Below are 21,534 nucleotides of genomic sequence, written 5' to 3'. Positions count from 1 at the left end.
ACAATTGTGTTTGATCATTTACTTCAGCTTTATTCTCAATCTGCTTCATTCAAAGTTCAAAGTAAATTTATTATCCAACTACATATAGTATACACTCAGTGGCTACTATGGTCTTCTGCTGTAGCCCACCCACTTCAAAGTTCAATGTGTTGTGCATTCAGAGATGCTCTTCTCCACATCACCATTGTAAACTTAGAAACATAGAAAACCTACAGCACAATTTGTGGCCCTTCGGCCCACAATGTTGTGCTGAACCTTAGAAATTACTAGGCTTACCTAAGCTTCATGTACCTATCTAAAAGCCTCTTAAAAGACCCTATCGTATCCACCTCCACCACTATTGCTGGCAGCCCATTCCACGCACTCACCACTCTCTGAGTAAAAAACTTACCCCTGACATCTCTGTACCTACTTCCCATCACCTTAAACTTGTGTCCACTTGTGGCAACCATTTCAGCCCTGGGAAAAAGCCACACAATCAATGCCTCTTATCATCTTGTACACCTCTATCAGGTCAACTCTCATCCTCCTTCATTCCAAGGAGAAAAGACCAAGTTCACTCAACCTACTTTCATTAGGCATGCTCCCTACTGAGAAGAAAAAAAGCTGATCCCAATCCTGATGTGGGTCTCAGCCCGAAACATTGACTGTACTTTTTTCCATAGATGCTGCTTGGCCTGCTGAGTTCCTCCAGCTTTTTGTGCGTGTTGCCTGTTATCATATGCTACCTTGAGATTCAATTTTTTGCAGGCATTTATAGGAAAAAAAGAACTGCAATTGAATTTCATAAAGAACTATACATAATCAGATAGAGATTGACAAACAACCAAACTGCAAAAGAAGACTGAATGGGCAAATAAAAATATAATACTGAGAAGAAGAAGAATAGTCAAGAGTGCTTGAAAATGAGTCTGTAGGTCGTAGAATTAGTTCAGAGTCATGGTGAGTGAAGTTTTTCATACTGGTTCAGGAGCCTTATGGTTGTAGGGTTATGTCCAAAAACACACCAGCCTTAGTTTTAATAAAAGTCTCAACTATCAATCTTTCACAGCCTTTAAGAGTAGAGAAGGAAAAGAGATTTAAAGCATTTGAGTGAAGAATTTATATCTTATGAGATAGTAATCTATAGATGTTTCTTGGCTACAAATCTTAATGTCTATTGTCACAACTTCTGCTTGCATTTTCCTGTCCGCACTCCCCACTAGAAATCACTGCATCATTTACATCAATGTATTTGCAGGTTTTGGTAGACAGATGTAGTCAGTTACACAAGACAATCTGCAGATGCTGGAAATAAGACACATAGATAAGAGTGGACAGCCAACTCAAGGAAATCTGCAGATGCTGGAAATTCAAACAATTTGAATGCTGGTGGAACAAAGCAGGCCAGGCAACATCTATAAAGAGAAGCGCTGTCGACGTTTCGGGCTGAGACCCTTTGTCCCCATTTTGTGTGTGTAGAGTGGACAGCCATCACATTTCTTCAAGGGTAGCAATAGCCAATACCATAGGACATTTATTTAAGGTGAGTGGAGGAAAGTTTAGGAGAGATGTCAGAGGTAGGATTTTTACATGGAGAGGTGGGTGCCTGGAACGCACTGCCAAGAGTGGTAATATAATAGGAACATTTAGGATAGGCACATGAATGGAAGACAAATGGAACGGTATGGTCTGTGAGGGAAGGAAAGGGTTAGATTGACTGTGGACTAGGTCTGCTTAAGTTGGCATAATATTGTGGGTCGAAGGGCCAATACTGTACTGTTCTATGTTCAGCAGGACAGACAGCAGCTATGGAGGGAAATGAACAGTTAACATTGGGAAGGCTGGAAAGGAAGAAGGAAGAAACCATAATGATAAATATTAGAGATTCCACAGATTCTGGAAATCTTGAGCAACACACACAAAATGCTGGAAGAACTCGACAAGTCAGTCAGTTTCCAGGGAGGGGAATAAACAGTCAACATTTTGGACCAAATGAGTCAGTGACTTGTTTTTTCACCCAGTGTATATCTAAGCATAATACTACACAAAAATTTTGGGGAAACAGTAATAGTTAAAATCACACTTACATTTCTCAACGATTCTACATTAGGATTAGAGCCTAAATTTACCTGACAAAGGTTCTCGGCCCAAAACATCGACGGTGCTTTTCCTTATAGATGCTGCCTGGCCTGCTGTGTTTCACCAGCATTTTGTGTGTGTTGCCTAAATTTACCTGTGTTTATTAAATATAAAATAGGTTAAGATTTTGAAGATATAAGGACATGCAGATGCTGAAATTTGAAAGAAAAAAACACTGCGGGGGGTGCAACAGAAGTGTAAAAGTTAGCCCAAAGCTTTACAGCTTTAAAGTTGGGGTTTGATTTCTGTTGCTACCTGTGAGGAATTTGTATGTTCTCCCTGTGAGTACATGGGTTTATCCAGGTGCTCCAGTTTCCTCCCACATTCCAAAGATGGCACAGTAAGGGTCAGTGAGTTGTGGGCTGCTGTGTTGGCACCAAAGCATGGTGACCCTTGCGGACTCTCCCAACTCAATCCTCGCTGGTTTGATTTGATACAAATGACACATTTTTGGATGTACATGTGACAATTCTAATCTTTTTTTCTTTATCAGTAGGAAAAAAGGAATTGTTGACAGTCAGGACCCTGCATCAACACCAGGATGTAGAGGGAAGGTGACCAATATAAGGAGATGAGACAGGGGCTTGTAGCTGATAGGCGATAGTTGTAGCCTTGGCTGGGGATGAAGTTGGGAAACTGGTGTGCCTCAGTTTTTGTCTCCACCTGCCTCTCTCTCCCAATTTCCCTTTTACCATTGCTAATCCCTCTTCTCCTCATCTTTCATCAAGCAGAAAATATAAAACCTTGCCACCAGGCTTAAGGACAGCTTCTATCCTGCTGTTACAAAATCTTAAATGGACTCCTTGTACAACAAAATGAACTCTTGACCTCACAGGCTACCTCATCGTGTCCTTTGCACCTTATTCTCTACCTAGACTGCACTTTCCCTAACACTATTCTTTTTTCAGTTATTGCTTTTTTTTATACTACCTTGATGTACTTTATGTTTTGAAATGATCTGTATGGATAGCATGTAGACCCAGACAGATCTACAGATCCAGATCCATATAGTATTACTCTATTTCGGTACCATGTGTCAAGAATTTACCAATTACCAACTTCACCCCACCATTCTCCACTTGCCCATTATGCTTCAACCTTCCTTGTGATACCAATCACACCCTTCCCGCTTCTCCTCTACTCTGGCTGTCTTCCCTCTAAACTCTCAGCCTTACTGCAGGGTCCTGACCTGAAATATCCAATTAATGTGGTAAATTGGATCAGCAAATTTGCTGATGATACAAAGATTGGAGGTGTAGTGAACAGTGAGGAAGGTTTTCAAAGCTTGCAGCAGGATTTGGACCAGCTGGAAAAATGGGCTGAAAAATGGCAGATGGATTTTAATACAGACAAGTGTGAGGTATTGCACTTTGGAAGGACAAACCAAGGTAGAACAGACAAGGTAAACGGTAGGGCACTGAGGAGTGCAGTAGAATAGAGGGTTCTGAGAATCCAGATACAAAATTCCCTAAAAGTGACGTCACAGGTAGATAGGGTCGTAAAGAGAGCTTTTGGTAGCTTTTTGAGCCTTTATAAATCAAAGTATTGAGTATAAGAGAGAAGCGCTGTCAACATTTCGGGCTGAGACCGTTCGTCAGGACTAACTGAAAGGAAAGATAGTAAGAGATTTGAAAGTAGGAGGGGGCGGGGAAAATGCAAAATGATAGGAGAAGACTGGAGGGGGTGGGGTGAAGCTGAGTGCCAGGCGGGTGATTGGCAAAAGGGATACAGAGCTAGAGAAGGGAAAGGATCATGGGATGGGAGGCTTAAGGAGAAAGAAAGGGGGAGGGGAGCACCAGAGGGAGATGGAGAACAGGCAGAGTGATGGGCAGAGAGAAGAAAAAAAAAACTAAATATATCAGGGATGGGGTAAGAAGGGGAGGAGGGGGATTAACGGAAGTTAGAGAAGTCAATGTTCATGCCATCAGGTTGGAGGCTACCCCGCCGGTATATAAGGTGTTGTCCCTCCAACCTGAGTGTGGCTTCATCTTGACAGCAGAGGAGGCCATGGATAGACATATCAGAATGGGAATGGGACGTGGAATTAAAATGTGTGGCCACTGGGAGATCCTGCTTTCTCTGGCAGACAGAGCCTAGGTGTTCAGCGAAACTGTCTCCCAGTCTGCATCAGGTCTCACCAATAAATAAAAGACAACACCAGGAGCACCAGATGCAGTATACCACACCAGCCGACTCACAGGTGAAGTGTCGCCTCACCTGAAAGGACTATCTGGGGCCCTGAATGGTGGTGAGGGAGGAAGTGTAAAGGCAGGTGTAGCACTTGTTCTGCTTGCAAGGATAAGTGCCAGGAGGGAGATCAGTGGGAAGGGATGGGGGGGAACAAATGGACAAGGGAGTCGCATAGGGAGCGATCCCTGCGGAAAGCAGAAAGGGGGGAAAGGAAAGGGGTGCTTGGTAGTGGAATCCCGTTGGAGGTGGCGGAAGTTACAGAGAATTATACGTTGGATCCGAAGACTGGTGGAGTGGTAAGTGAGGACAAGGGGAACCCTATCCCAAGTGGGGTGGTGGGTGGATGGGGTGAGGGCAGATGTGCGGGAAATGGGAGAGATGCGTTTGAGAGCAGAGTTGATGGTGGAAGTCCCTTTGTTTAAAAAAGGAAGACAACTCCTTTGTCCTGGATGAGGCTTTTCATTCCACCATCAACTCTGCTCTCAAATGCATCTCTCCCATTTCCCGCACATCTGCCCCAGACAGTCCTTCCAGGTGAGGCGACACTTCACCTGTGATGTGGTATACTGCATCTGGTGCTCCCGGTGTGGTCTTTTATATATTGGTGAGACCTGACGCAAACTGGGAGACTGTTTCGCTGAACACCTACGCTCTGTCCATCAGAGAAAGCAGGATCTCCCAGTGGCCACATACTTTAATTCCACGTCCCATTCCCATTCTGATATGTATATCCATGGCCTCCTCTATTGTCAAGATAACCACACTCAGGTTGGAGGAACCCAGCCTTATATACCACACCAGCCAACTCACAGGTGAAGTGTCGCCTCTCCTGAAAGGACTATCTGGGGCCCTGAATGGTGGTGAGGGAGGAAGTGTAAAGGCAGGTGTAGCACTTGTTCTGCTTGCAAGGATTATATACCAGCTGGGTAGCCTCCAACCTGATGGCATGAACATTGACTTCTCTAACTTCCGTTAATGCCCCTCTCCTTCTTACCCCATCCCTGACATATTTAGTTGTTTTTTTTTCTCTCTCTGCCCATCACTCTGCCTGTTCTCCATCTCCCTCTGGTGCTCTCCTCTCCCTTTCTTTCTCCCTAGGCCTCCCGTCCCATGATCCTTTTCCTTCTCTAGCTCTGTATCCCTTTTGCCAATCACCTGTCTGGCTCTCAGCTTCACCCCACCCCCTCCAGTCTTCTCCTATCATTTTGCATTTTCCCCTCCCCCTCCTACTTTCAAATCTCTTACTATCTTTCCTTTCAGTTAGTCCTGATGAAGGGTCTCGGCCCGAAACGTCGACAGCGCTTCTCCCTATAGATGCTGCCTGGCCTGCTGCGTTCCACCAGCATTTTGTGTGTGTTGCTTGAATTTCCAGCATCTGCAGATTTCCTCGTATTGAATATAAGAGAATGTTATGGTGAGGTTGAATAAGGCATTGGTGAGACCGAATTTGGAGTATTGTGTGCAGTTTTGGTCACCAGAGTACTGAAAGGAAATTAATAAGTTTGAAAGAGTGCAGAGAAGGTTTACAAGGATGTTGCCGGGATTTGAGAAACTGAGTTACAGAGGAAGGTTGAATAGGTTAGGACTTTATTCCCTGGAGCGTAGAAGAATGAGGGGAGATTTGATAGAGGTATATAAAATTATGATGGGTATAGATAGAGTGAATGCAAGCAGGCTTTTTCCACTGAGGTTAGTGGAGAGAAAAACCAGAGGACATGGGTTAAGGGTGAAGGAGGAAAAGTTTAAAGGGAACATTGGGGGGGCTTCTTCACGCAGAGAGAGGTGGGAGTGTGGAATGAGCTGCCAGATGAAGTGGTAAATGCGGGCTCACTTTTAACATTTAAGAAAAACTTGGACAGGTACATGGATGAGAGGTGTATGGAGGGATATGGTCCAGGTGCAGGTCAGTGGGACTAGGCAGAAAATGGTTCGGCTCAGCCAAGAAGGGCCAAAAGACGTGTTTCTGTGCTGTAATGTTCTATGGTTCTATATCAAGTTTCTTTCCTCCCACAGATGCTGAGTTCCTCCAGCAGCTTATTTTTCCGCACTCTTTCTCTGTCGGCATCTATTCTGCATGATTCCATCAGGTCACTTACTAGGCTGTATCATAACCAGGTTGTACTTATATAGTTCACTATGTTCAGAGTAAAATTATCATCAAACTTTGTATATATCACCATATACCTCCCTGAGATTCATTTTCTTAAAAGCATTCAGCACAAAAACTACACACAAAGGACAAAGTAAATTTATTATCAGAGTACATGTACGTCACCATATACAACCCTGAGATTAATTTTCTTGTGGGCATACCAAATAAATTCATAATAGAATAAGAACCATAATAGAATCAACATAAGACCAAACGGCCAATAACAAAAGAAGAAAAACTGTGCAAATACAAAAACAAAGTAATATATATAAATAGAGAAAATAAAAACACAAAATGCTGGCAGAACTCAGCAGGCCAGACAGCATCTATGGGAGGGGGTAGTGACTACGTTTCGAGCCGAAACCCTTCATCAGCAGTGTCCAAAACGGCTATGAACTCTTTGTGTAGGCTAGGTGCTGCCTGTACACGTAATGATATACGCGTGTCTTAATGATTACTTGGAGAGATGGTGCTGTGTAGATTTGTTGCTGCTTCACCCCCTGACCATGCCTTTGCTATTTGGATTTAGATGGTTTGGAACATGGATAGGGGAAGATTGGGAACATATTAACAGATCTCTTGCTACGCATTACAGCTCAGGGCATTCCAGAGTTCAGAACATAATTCTGGCGCTGTTCTGTAAGGGGCCTCTGTTTGTCCTCCCCATGGAATGCATGGGTTTCCCTGTGGGCTCCAGTTTCCTCCCACAGCCCAACAACAAATCAGATAGGTTAACTGGTCATTGTAAATTCTCCCATGATTAGGTTAGAGGTAATCCGGGCTATGGGGTTTCTGGGCAACCTGGCTCAAAGGGGTGGAAGAGCCTACTCCACACTGTGTTACTAAATAAAGGTAACCCAAGAAGCTTCAGGATCCCGAATTATTTTCCTACTTTGAATGCTGCTGATACATACAACATTGAACAGTACAGGCCTTTCGGCCCACAACATTGTTCCAATCTTTTAACGTACTCTGTCATCAACCTAACCCTTCTTACATAGCCCATAACCCTTCATTTTTTTTCCACCCGTGTGCCTGTCTAAGTAACCCTAATCTGTCAGAATCCACCAGTAATCATGGCAGAGCATTTCAGGCACTTACTGCTCTAACAAGTCCTACCTCTGACATCTCTCGTCAACATTCCCCCACACACCTTAAAGACCACACACCTCTGTCATCTCTCCAAAACAGACAGATAGACAGACTTTATTGATCCCGAGGGAAATTGGGTTTCATTACAGTTGCACCAAACCAAGGATAGTGTAGAAATATAGCAAAATAAAACCATAAACAATTAAATAATAATAAATAAATAATGCCAAGTGGAAATTAGTCCAGGACCAGCCTATTCGCTCAGGGTGTCTGACACTCCGAGGGAGGAGTTGTAAAGTTTGATGGCCTCAGGCAGGGATGACTTCCTATGATGCTCAGTGTTACATCTCAGTGGAATGAGCTTCTGGCTGAATGTACTCCTGTGCCTAATCAGTACATTATGGAGTGGATGGAAGACATTGTCCAAGATGACATGCAACTTGGACAGCATCCTCTTTTCAGACACCACCATCAGAGAGTTCAGTTCCACCCCCACAACATCACTGACCTTACAAATGAGTTTGTTGATTCTGTTGGTCTCTGCTACCCTCAGCCTGCTGCCCCATTCCCCCACACACCTTAAAGAGGATGTTAGTTCTCTCAGATAGAAACCTGCCTTTGTAACGTTGTTGAGTTGAGCTTTCAATGTTCTCAACATGATCAAACACGGGGTTAAAAAGTGAGGAAACCTGTACACAATTCATGTTAACAAGCTTATTCTGTAACACTACCCACATAGTAAGTCATTGAGTCATCCAATGCAGAAACAGGTCTGTTTTGATCACCTACCTACATGAAAGATGTCAGTAAGGTTGAAAGAGAGCAGAGAAAATTTGCAAGGATGTTGCCAGGACTTCAGGACCCGAATTATAGGGAAAGGCTGACAAGGTGAGGAATTAATTCACTAGAGCAGAGGTTTCCAGCCATTTTTATGCCAGGGACCAATACCATTAAGCAAGGGGTCCATGGACCTCAGGTTGGGACCCCTGCCCGAGAGCATAGAAGAATGAGGGGAGATTGGCAGAGGTATACAAAACTATACGGAGAATAGATAGGGTGAATGTAAGCAGGCTTTTTCCACTGTGTTAGATGAGACTAGAACTGTTATGGGTGAAAGGTGAAATGTTTAAGGGGAACAGAAAGGAGAACTTCTTCACTCATAGGGTGATAAGAGTGTGGAATGAGCTGTTAGCAGAACTGGTGAAAATCAATATTCAAATGTTGATTTCAACATTTCAGAGTAATTTGGATAGGTACATGGATGGGCAGGGTATGGTCTGGGTGTAGGTCGATGGAACTAGGCAGTATAAATGCTTCAGCACAGACTACCGTAGATGGATTGAAGGGCCTGTTTCTATGTTGTAGTGTTCTATGACTGTTCCATGCCGACCAAAATGGCCTATCTAAGTTTGTTCCATTTGCCATCACTCCCATTTCCCGCACATCTGCCCTCAACCCATCCGCCCACCACCCCACTTGGAATTGGGTTCCCCTTGTCCTCACCTACCACCCCACCAGCCTCCAGGTCCAACGTATAATTCTCTGTAACTTCCGCCACCTCCAGCAGGATCCCACTACCAAGCACATCTTTCCCTCCCCCCCCCCTCTGCTTTCCGCAGGGATCGCTCCCTACACGACTCCCTTGTCCATTCGTCGTACCCCCCCCCCCCCATCCCTTCCCACCCATCTCCCTCCTGGCACTTAGCCTCGTTAGCGGAACAAGTGCTACAGCTGCCCTTACACTTCCTCCCTCACCACCATACAGGGCCACAGACAGTCCTTCCAGGTGAGGCGACACTTCACCTGTGAGTCGGCTGGTGTGGTATACTGTGTCCGGTGCTCTCGGTGTGGCCTTTTATATATTGGTGAGACCCGACGCAGACTGGGAGATCGTTTCGCTGAACACCTACGCTCTGTCCACCAGAGAAATCAGGATCTCCCAGTGGCCACACATTTTAATTCCACGTCCCATTCCCATTCTGATATGTCTATCCATGGCCTCCTCTACTGTCAAGATGAAGCCACACAGGTTGGAGGAACAACACCTTATATACCGGCGGGGTAGCCTCCAGCCTGATGGCATGAACATTGACTTCTTTAACTTCCGTTAATGCCCCTCCTCCCCTTCTTACCCCATCCCTGATATATTTAGTTTTATTCCCCCCTCCTTTTTTTTTCTCTTTCTGCCCACGAGTCTGCCTGTTCTCCATCTCCCTCTGGTGCTCCCCTCCCCCTTTCTTTCTCCTTAGGCCTCCTATCCCATGATCCTTTCTCTTCTCCAGCTCTGTATCCCTTTTGCCAATCACCTTTCCGGCTCTCAGCTTCACCCCACCTCCTCCGTCTTCTCCCATCATTTCACATTTTCCCCTCCCCTTCCTACTTTCAAATCTCTTACTGCCTTTCCTTTCAGTTAGTCCTGACAAAGGATCTCAGCCCAAAACATTGACAGTGCTTCTCCTCATAGATGCTGCCTGGCCTGCTGTGTTCCACCAGCATTTTGTGTGTGTTGCTTCCATTTGCCATGTTTGGCCATTATTCCTTTAAGGTTTTCCTATCTGTGTACCTGTCCAAATGTCTTTTAAATCTATTATATATTAATTATTATTTAAATTTATTATTAAGCCTGCTTCCACCACTTCCATATATTCATTACCCTCTGTGTGAAGAAGTTATCCTTTAGGCCCCTTTGAAGTCCTTCTCATCTCACCTTAGACATGCATTTTTAATTCACCTAACCTGGGAAAATAATGACTGAGCATTCATCTTATTTATTTCCCTCATGATAATAACCCCACATTGTGTTTAGCTCCAATGGATAAAGTCCCATCTGCCCAATCTCTCCCAATGGCTCTAGCCTTTGGGTCTTTGCTGGTGGGCAAACATTTTATTCCAGTCCCCTTTTCCATTCCAACAAGATGATTGATTCATGGGTTCCATTCCTGCCACAATGAGGCCACTCTCAGGTTGGAGCAACACCTCATTCTGTCTAGATAGCCTCAAACCTAATGTAATGAAGATTGATTTCTCCAACTTCCAGTAAATCTTCCCCCTCCCCTTTGGTTCTTCAATTCCCCACTCTGGCACTCCTCTTAGCTCTTCTGCCGAGCATTTGCCCCTCCTCCTTCCCTTTCTCCCATGGTCCACTCTCCTGTCCAATGATATTCCTTCTTCGCCAGCCCTTTACCTTTTTGATCTCTCACCTCCCAGCTTCTTTCCTCACCATCCCACCCAACTGGCTTCACCTATCACCTTCTAGCCTGTATTCATGTCCCTCCCCCACCTTCTGGTGTCGTCCCTCTTCCTGATGAAGGGTCTTGGTCTAAAACATCAACTATTTATTTATTTTTGTAGGTGCTGCCAGACATGCTGAGTTTCTGCAGCATTTTACTCTGGATTTCCAGCATCCACAGAATTTCTATGTTTAGCATCTTTGTGAAATGCTGGGAAAATTTAGTTAAGTGAGCCCTGATGTTTTCAAGAGTCCCAAAGAGATAAAACACTGAAACACAAGATTCTGTAGATGCGGGAAATCTTGAGTAAAACACACACAATGTTAAAGGAACACAGAGGTAGCGGGGGTGGGGGTAGGAATCTAGCTGTAGAAAGGCAGACTCAATGCTAGACATTGAAGGGAAGCTGGGCTCCAGTGTAATTGGGGATGCAGCTGAGTGTAGTCAAGTGACTGGGGATTCTGAGTTGCCAGAAGGCATGAGTAATGGATGGGGGAGGTATCCCCAAATGGACAGGAAAGATCCCAAGGTGTGCTTGAGGCTTAAAAAAAAGCTGAAGATGGGATAAGAGCCAGGAGGTCTAATCCCCTAGAGAGATATGTCACTACCATTTACAAATGGATAGAAGGCCCTGACATTGCTAAATTCCTTTGAAAACTGTTATTAATGGTGGGTTAGTAAATTTCAAGTCATGAACACATGACTATTTTTGGTGAGGAGGAAGAGTTAAGCTTTAGATAAGCTTTTACTGCTAATTCATTTAATATTTCATTTAACAGTTTCCTGTAGAACAAGTGTGTTCTGCTGGAGGTATTCGGGTTACTGTTTAAAGATAATGTTCATCTTAGGAATGTCAGATCAGCCAATCAGAATTGGGAGAAGGTTCTACAGAAAACTGGGCAGTGAGGTTTTGTGATGGATGCTAAAGGGGTCCTTTTCAGAGGGAGATGGAGAGAGAAGATTGAGAGAACCGGTGGTAGGATTTGACTCAACTGGAACGTGCGGTTTGATGGAGTCCAAGCAGTAATCTTATTGGTGATCAGTGAATAAGAGTTGTCGCCCTGACTACAAGGACATCTCCAGGTTTTGGAAGATTGAAGTTCCAACTTATGCATATTTGACTGTTTTAGTAATAATGGATCCTTTTATTTCTTTTTCTATTTTTTTCCTTTCTTCTTTAACAACTGTTTGATTAAGTTGATATTCATAAATACATATAATTATATGCGATATATGATCTGTTATTTCTGACTGATGGGTAATTGCAAGTGGGCAGCATTTACACAGTATTTACTCAGATTGGGGTGTGGGTTGTTTAAACATCTTGGCTCTCCCACTCTGATGGGATCCAATCATATCAACCCTAGAGGTACGGAGTTCAAGAAAGATGATTTTCTCACCACTGTTAGCTTGTGAGCAACAGGCGAACCAGCCATGTTTCTGAAGACACTCCTTAATAAGGGCCTTCAAATAGGTGCAATGCAAGTGAATTTACTGAGAAGGGTGGAATGTTGATGGGGGGTCAGTCAGGAATAAAGTCACCTGGCATTCGTAATGGCTGCCCATATACCAACTCAGCTTTGGACAACTGCAGGTCCCCTTTTGGAGCTGTTTTGAGCCCCTGCAGGCCCAAGGGAGGCTATTATGCCAATACTCAGCCCAAATGGCATGGTCAGAACTACAAAGAGGTCAATCAGGGTTATCAGAGCTACTTTGGGAATATCATCTGAGCGCACAGGCCCTATCTGAGTCAACTTCAGAAAAAAAAATAACTTTTTGACTAAAGTCTTGGATGTGTGGGAGCAGGTAATGATCGGGGGTGGAGAACTTGTTAAGGTGTCACATGGGTGGCAATCACCATTGGAATTAGGGACCATGTGAAGGGGGAAAATTCAACCTGCGTACAATGCTAATCATTGTCAAAATGGTTGTTGTGTTGCATCTGTTGTGGTAGTGTAGTGGGTAGTGCATGTCACTCTCACTTTCAGCTTCTACTGCTAGCAGTCTTGCGAAAAGGAGAGTTGAATGTCTACATCTCTCTCTGCCAGTACAGAGCCTCTCCAATAGCAAGCCTCAAGTAGTGCCTCCTTGCTGGTGACACATAGAAACTGAACTCCTTTCGGACTCAGGCTAAAATACAGAGGACGGAGAAGAGGTCTGACCCCTGCACACGTAGCTTGCAGGCCCACCAGTGTGTGAACATGCCCTGATGCTTGTGAACCAGATCCCCAGCTATGGGTAAATAGCCCCACATCCTTCCAGCAGCTCCAGCAGACAAGCTGCTGCCAAACGTAAGCAGCATAAGCTTTCCTTAACACTACACTGGTGAGGCAGAGAGAGGGATCTTAATGACTGGGTATCTCAGGATCTCCATACCTTCACCCAAGCTTGTAATGATGTTCATCATCACCCATTGTCCTTTGAGACAGACAGATGCCAGCCAACAAACAATGCCAAGGCTTTCCGTATTGGCAAACTCAGCCTTCATGGTTACCAGCTTTTTGAGCCCCACATTTCTATGCATGAAGCCAGTTGTGGAAATGTGGGGCTCGACCCCATGTTTTGTAACTATAATTGAGGATGTGGGCTTGGTGAGGTTTGCGAATTTGCCCAGCAGTTGAGTGAACTCGCACTCAGCCGTGCTTGCGATTGACAATGTCTTTGTGTCGAACTTACTGGGGAAGCAGGGCAATGACCCAAAGTCGTTGACATCTACAAGCTGGCAGCTGCTAAGATCAACTAACAGTCCTTGGGCACATAGAAAATCTGTGGCAAGCAGAGATCTAGCCACTTTAGCCAGGGCGAAGCCCCATGTAAAATGTCGCCCACTGAAACAGAGCATCAACCATGGTGTCCTCAAAGTCTGGTTCCTGCTGCTATTGGTGGCCTCCAGCAAAGATTTATCCCTCTGATCAATAGGCAATTCTGGCAGCACACTCATGTTTGTCAGCATTTCCCGGAACTTGTACCAAAGCAAGCGTGGTAAAAGCACAAACCTGGTGTTATCTGTTTCTTGCAGCTGCAGGCATGCACGTATTGGAGGCCCTGCTGACCTGGCTTATTGAGGCAGGGAAAGGAGGAATTATGCACCTCTGCCTGGCTGAGTGTAGACTATCTGCCAATTTAGCAAGCCCCTATAGGCCTTCACAGGTGTTTTAGCAAGGGCTATGCAAACTTAATCAGGCATTTGCTGCATGAAGAGTTCTTTAAAAATAAAACAAGGATGGTGTTTTCCCAGGAGAGACAACTTGTGGTCTATTAGCTCTGAAGGCCGAGGCCAGGCAAACAGAGCATCTGTTTTTTGAACTAAGACTCTGAAGGTCCAGAAGTCTGTAAAAGGTGAGTCTTCAGTGTGCCATACTTACTGCATTCAGAAGGGTGTTCAGTCAGACTCACCACTCTCGCTGCCGTTAAACTACTAAGTGACACTGCTGTGTAATAATATCTGGTGTCGTTTGCAGCGATTTCTCACAGCGTGAATTGGACTTCTGCTTCTATAAACCAAGTGATGGTATTTTCCTCCCAAACCTCCAGCATTTTCAAGTGACATGTTGAATAATTCTGGAATTGTCCCAGAGCAACAGAGTCACCAATGTAGGTTTTCATAAATAAAACAACAGAAGAATTTTATGTTTAAGTGAAAACATAATGACTCACTTTTATTGTCAACCAAAAACAGGGAAAAAAGCACAGTTAAAAACTCCACATCATTATGTCACCACGTCAGACCAACCTCTTAAAGTGAACCCCAACTTACTGTCAGTGTTTGTGAATTATTCCCATGTTCCCACACATTACATTACTCTACATACTGATCCACAGACCAGACTGCACAGGAGAGGCACTGGACATCATTTACTTGGATTTTCAGAAGGCATTTGATAAGGTGCCACATGAGGCTGCTTAACAAGATAAAATCCTATGGTGGTACAAGAAAGATATTCCACGCACTCACCATTCTCTGCATAAAAACTTACCCCTAATATCTCCTCTATATGTACCAACCTCCAAGCACCTTAAAATTATGCCTTCTCGTGCTAGCCATTTCAGCTCTGGGAAAAAGCCTCTCATTATCTTGTACATCTCTATCAGGTCACCTCTCATCCTCAGTCACGCCAAGGAGAAAAGGCCAAGTTCACACAACCTATTCTCATAAGGCATGCTCCCCAATCCAGGCAACATCCTTGCATATCTCCTCTGCACCTTTTCCATGGTTTCCACATCCTTCCTGTAGTGAGGCGACCAGAATTGAGCACAGTACTCTAAGTGGGGTCTAACCAGGGTCCAATATAGCTGCAACATTACCCTCAGCTCTTAAACTCAATCCCATGATTGATGAAAACCAATGCACCGTATGCCTTCTTAACCACAGAGTCAACCTGGATAGCAGCTTTGAATGTTCTATGGACTCAGACCTCAAGATCCCTCTGATCCTCCACACTGCCAAGAGTCTTACCATTAATGCTATATTCAACCATCATATTTGATCTACCCAAATGAACCACCTCACACTTATCAGGGTTGAACTCCATCTGCCATTTCTCAGTCCAGTTTTGTATCCTATCAATGTCCTGTTGTAATGTCTGACAGCCCTCCACATTATCCACAACACCTCCAACCTTTGCGTCTTCAGCAAATTTACTAACCCATCCCTCCACTTCCTCATCCAGGTCATTTATTAAAATCACAAACAGTAGGGGGTCCCAGAACAGATCCCTGAGACACACCACTGGTCACCGGTCTCCATACAGAATATGACCCGTCTACAACCGCTCTTTGCTTTCTGTGGGCAAGCCAATGCTGGATCCACAAAGCATTTCCCCTTGGATTCCATGCCTCCTTACTTCCTCAATAAGCCTTGCATGGGTACCTTATCAGATGCCTAGCTAAAATCCATATACACTACATCTACGGCTCTACATTCATCATTGTGTTTAGTCACATCCTCAAAAAATTCATCATCTGCTGGATGATGCTGAGGATGTTCTATGAGTATGTGGTGGCCAGTGCTATCATGTTTGCTGTTGTGTGCTGGGGCTGCAGGCTGAGGGTAGCAGACACCAACAGAATCAACAAACTCATTCGTAAGGCCAGTGATGTTGTGGGGATGGAACTGGACTCTCTGACAATGGTGTCTGAAAAGAGGATGCTGTCCAAGTTGAATGCCATCTTGGACAATGTCTCCCATCCACTCCATAATGTACTGGTTAGGCACAGGCGTACATTCAGCCAGAGACTCATTCCACCGAGATGCAACACTGAGCGTCATAGGAAGTCATTCCTGACTGTGGCCATCAAGCTTTACAACTCCTCCCTTGGGGTGTCAGACACCCTGAGCCAATAGGTTGATCCTGGACTTATTTCCACTTGGAATAAATTGCTTATTATTATTTAATTGTAGCCTCACGAGTAGATAGGGTAGTTAAGAAAGCTTATGGGGTGTTAGCTTTCATAAGTTGAGGGATAGAGTTTAAGAGACACAATGTAATGATGCAGCTCTATAAAACTCTAGTTAGGCCACACTTGGGAGTACTGTGTCCAGTTCTGGTCGCCTCAGTATAGGAAGGATGTGGAAGCATTGGAAAGGGTACAGAGGAGATTTACTAGGATGCTGCCTGGTTTAGAGAGTATGGATTATGATCAGAGATTAAGGGAGCTAGGGCTTTACTCTTTGGAGAGGAGGAGGATGAGAGGAGACATGATAGAGGTGTACAAGATATTAAGAGGAATAGATAGAGTGGATAGCCAGCGCCTCTTCCCCAGGGCACCATTGCTCAGTACAAGAGGACTTGGCTTTAAGGTAAGGGGAGGGAAGTTCAAGGAGGATATCAGAGGAAGGTTTTTCACAGAGAGTGGTTGGTGCGTGGAATGCACTGTCTGAGTCAGTGGTGGAGGCAGATACACTAGTGAAGTTTAAGAGACTACTAGACAGGTATATGGAGGAATTTAAGGTGGGGGGGTTATATGAGAGGCAGGGTTTGAGGGTCAGCACGACATTGTGGGCCAAAGGGCCTGTAATGTGCTGTACTATTCTATGTTCTAATTATTTATGGTTTTATATTGCTATATTTCTACACAGTTGGTGCGACTGTAACGAAACCCAATTTCTCTTAGGATCAATAAAGTATGTCTGTCTGGGTTCCGGGATCAGCCATGACAGAATGACAGAGTTACTCGATGGGCTAAATGGCCTAATTCTGCTCCCTATGTTCTATTGTCTTATGGTCTAATCTGCAAATTAACCCTTAGAGTATTCTTCACAATGACTCCCATGACCCTTTGCTTCTCAGTTTATTGTATTTTCTCTCCACTTAGAAAATAGTCAACTCTTTCATTTCTTCTACCAAAGTTCATGACCATATACTTGTCAAAACTGTCTGCCACTTCTTTGCCCATTCTCTTAGTCTGTCTAAGCCCTTCTGCAACCTCTCTACTTCCTCAAACTACCTGCCCCTCCGCCTATCTTCATATCATCTGCAAACTTTGCTACAAAGTCATCAATTCCATCATCCAACTCATTGACATGTAACGTAAAAAGAATCAGTTCCAACACTGTTCCTTGTGGAACACCACTAGTCACTGGCAGCCAACTAGAAAAGAATCCTTTTATTCTCACTCTTTGCCTCCTGCCAATCAGCCACTGCTTTATCCATGCTAAAATCTTTCCTATGATGTCATTGGCTCATAGCTTGTAAAGCAGCCTCATGTGTGGCACTTCGTCAAAGGTCTTCTGAAAATTCAAGTATTTAGCATCAACCGATTCTCCTTCGTCTGTCCTGCTCTTACACCTTCAAGGAATTCCTACAGATTTGTCAGGGAAGATTTTCCCTTGAGAAAACCATACTGACTATAGCCTATTTTGTCATGTGGCACCAAGTACTTTAATAATTGACTCCAACATCTTCCCAACCACTGAGGTCAGACAAATTGGTCTATAGTTTCCTTTCTTCTCCCTCTCCCTTCTTGAAGAGTGGAGTGTCATTTGCAATTTACCAGTCTTCCAAAACCATTCCAGAATGTAGTGATTCATGAAAGATCATTACTAATGCCTCCACGATCTCTTCAGCCACCTCTTTCAGAACTTTGGGGTTTTTTCACCATGTGGTCCAAATGACTTATCTACCTTCAGACCTTTCAGTTTCCTAAGAACCTTCTGTCTAGTTATGGTAACTTTACACACTTCATGTGCCCTGACACCTGGAACTTCCACCATATTGCTAGTGTCTTTCACAGTGAAGACTGATGCAAAATTCTTAATCAGTTCATCTGCCATTTCCATGTCCCCCATTACTACCTCTCCACCAACACACGCAAAATGCTGGAGGAATGCAGCAGGCCAGGCAGCACCTATAGGAAAAACTACAGTCAACGTTTCAGACTGAGACGTTGATTATACAGATGCTGCCTGGCCTGCTGCATTCCATCAGCATTTTGTGTATGTTGCTTGAATTTACAGCATCTGCAGATTTCCTCATGACTACCTTTCCAGCATTGTTTTCTAGCAGTCCAAAAAGCACACTCATCTAGAACCAGAGAACATCTACAGCACAGAAAACAGGCCATTCGGCCCTTCTAGTCTGTGCCAAAACTTCATTCCGCTAGTCCCATTGACCTGCACCCAGTCCATAACCCTCCAGACCTCTCCCATTCATGTATCTATCCAATTTATTCTTAAAACTTGAGTGAGCCAATATTTACCACATCAGAAGGCAGCTCGTTCCACACTCACACCACTCTGTGAAGAAGCTCCACCTAATGCTCCCCCTAAACCTTTCCACTTTCACCCCAAAGCCATGTCCTCTCATATTTATCTCTCCTAATCTAAGTGAAAGGAGCCTACTCGCATTTACTCTGTCTATATCCTTCATAATTTTGTAAACCTCTATCAAATCCCCCCTCATTCTTCTACTCTCCAAGGATTAAAGTCCTAACCTGTTCAATCTTTCCCTGTAACTCAACTCCTGAAGACCCCATAACATCCTGGTAAATCTTCTCTGCAGTCTTTCAATCTTACCAATATCTTTCCTATAGTTAGGTGACCAGAACTGTACACAATATCCCAAATTTGGCCTCACCTATGTCTTATAACATCCTATATATATGTTATAAATCTATACATGTTCCATGACACTACTGCTTGTTTCCCTTCCTTCCAGATACGCGATGCCAGTTTCCTGATGCAAAAAAACTGTTTAAGATCTCCAAATCACGTGAGGCTCCACACACAGACGACCACTCTGATCTTCTAGGCAGGGGTGTCAAACTCAAATACACAGTGGGACAAAATTTAAAAATCGGTACAAGTCGAGGGCCGGACTGGTTCAGCGTTTATTGCAAAACTTATTGAAATGAATTTATTACACATATTAACTTGGAGCTAACAAAGCTTAGGTTATTGCCTACAAAAACAACATTGAACATTAAATAAATAAAAAATCAGTTGCATTTATTTCTTATGGCTTTATCTGCAGCTTTTCCGGAGTAATTTCTAATGAAAACGTTTTTTCCACAGGCCAACACTCTGTGATTCACACTAGTCTAAGCCAGATACTTGGCATCTCATCTTGGATGCAAGTTCATCAATGTTTGGAGTCAGGCTCTGAGCTGAGGAAATCCTCAGAATTGAGTGAAGGTGCTCATCAGAAAGACGACTCCTGTGTGATGTTTTGTTTATCTTCATCAAAGAGAACAGTTGTTCACACAGATATGTGCTGCCAAACATAGAGAGCATGTGAGCAGCTTGGGTACGCAGCTGGGGCATGGTGTCGGGAATGAAACGTAGAAACTGTGCAGCGCCCACCGAGTCATACTTTGCCTTGAGTGTGTCACTACATTGGAGTTCAATCCGCTCCATTTGTATGTTGGTTGGTGCGCTTTCCACGTCAGCTGCAAATGGATTTTTTGGGCTTCAAAGTCGGCAAATCACCGAGTGAAGTCGGCACCAAGTATGCTAAGTTTTTCAGCAAACTTTGCATGTGGGAACACTGCGGTAGAAACCTGCTCTTTCATAGTTTGGCAACACGGAAAATGGCTCAAGTTTTCTTGCTGCATCTGCGTCTCCCACAGGCGCAGCTTGGTTTTAAAAGCCCTCACTGCAGCGTACATGTCTGTGATCACACGACCCCGCCCCTGAAGCTGCAGGTTGAGCGCATTGAGATGGCTCGTGATGTCACACAGAAACGCCATTTCACAAAGCAACTTTTTATCCCGAAGCTCTGTTGTGTCTTTCCCTTTGCTTTCCATGAACTGACAGATCTCCTCACGCAACTCGAAACATCTTTTCAGCACTTTTCCTTGGCTTAACCATCGCACCTCTGTGTGACAGGGCAAATCATTATATTCTGAACCCAACTCCTCCAGAAACGACTTGAACTCGCGGTGATTTAAACCTTTGGCTCTTATGAAGTTAACTGCTCGTGTTATGGTGCTCATTATATGTTCCATTTTCAAGGCTTTGCCACACAACGATTCCTGGTGTATGATGCAGTGATAAGCTGTCAGCTCACCTGCGCCGTTTTCCTCCCGCATCTTCTCCGGGATCCTGCCCACCAATCCACTCTTTTGACCGCACATCACGGGCGCTCCATCTGTCGTCAGTCCCACAAGTTTATCCCAAGGCAGCCTCATTATATTTACACATCTGGATACCTCTTCAAAGAGATCTTTTCCAGTAGTTGTGCCATGCATTGATCTTAATCCCAAAAGTTCCTCTGTTACACACAGACTTGAGTCCACTCCACGAATGAAAATTGACAATTGGGCAGTATCAGAAGTGTCCCTGCTCTCATCCACAGCAAGGGAATATGCGATGAAATCTCTTCCCTTCCCCACCAGCTGTTGTTGTAGATTGGTGGCAAGCTCACGTACACGGTCAGCAACGGTGTTTCTGCTCAGGCTCACATTTGAAAATGTTTGCCTTTTATCTGGGCACACGACGTCTCAAACTTTCATCATGCAGTTTTTAACAAATTCTCTCTCGATAAAGGGCCGGGCTGATTTAGCGATCTCTGCTGCCACAATAAAACTAGCCTTTACAGCAGCCTCACTTTGTGTTTTGGCTTTTGTGAACATAGCCTGCTGTGACGCCAGACTTCTTTTCAGCTCTTCTACCTTCTGGAGCTTCTGTTTCTTGTCCAGATGCTTGTATATGTCGTGGTGTTTCGTTTCATAGTGTCGTCTTCCATTATATTCTTTAATTACAGCCACACCGTCTCCGCACACAAGACAAACAGGTTTGCCCTTTATATCTGCGAACATATACTCTGCCTCCCACCTGCCTTGAAAACCCGTTTTCAAAGTCCATCTTTCGTTCAGCCATTCTTGGGGTGAGGGATAGCTGAAAGTTGACCACGTGACTAGCACCATAAGGATGCTGATGAGAGAGTCAGGCAAGCGTGAGCAATGCACTGGCAGTGCATTGTGGGATTTGTAGTATTACTGGTGCATGCAATATACAGGCGGGCCAGCTCTAATAGTAAAAAAATTATTCATTAATGATATTCAGGAAATAAACCAGGGAAACCAAATAAACACTAAAAACCCTGAAAACCTGGTACCTGAATGAACTCAGCATTAACCATATCATACGCCACAGGCGCTTCGATTACTGGGGCCAGCTTTAATAGTAATTAGATATTATCTCGCGGGTCAAAGATAATTCCACCGCAGGCTGGATTTGGCCCGCGGGCCTTGGGTTTGACATATATGTTCTAGTGGATCAATTTTGTCACCATAACATCCCAACTCCTT

General features: G+C 44.3%; 1 pseudogene; it reads right to left on the bottom strand.

The window, feature by feature from the left end:
* Positions 1 to 19,363: 19,363 nt before the first annotated feature.
* On the bottom strand, positions 19,364 to 21,103 carry LOC132392312 (general transcription factor II-I repeat domain-containing protein 2-like; annotated as a pseudogene).
* Positions 21,104 to 21,534: the final 431 nt, after the last annotated feature.

The sequence above is a fragment of the Hypanus sabinus genome, chromosome 4, assembly GCF_030144855.1.
Source record: "Hypanus sabinus isolate sHypSab1 chromosome 4, sHypSab1.hap1, whole genome shotgun sequence".
NCBI classification, from domain to species: domain Eukaryota; kingdom Metazoa; phylum Chordata; class Chondrichthyes; order Myliobatiformes; family Dasyatidae; genus Hypanus; species Hypanus sabinus.
The sequence above is the reverse complement of the archived record's forward strand: the minus strand, read 5'-3'. Positions and strand labels throughout refer to the sequence as shown.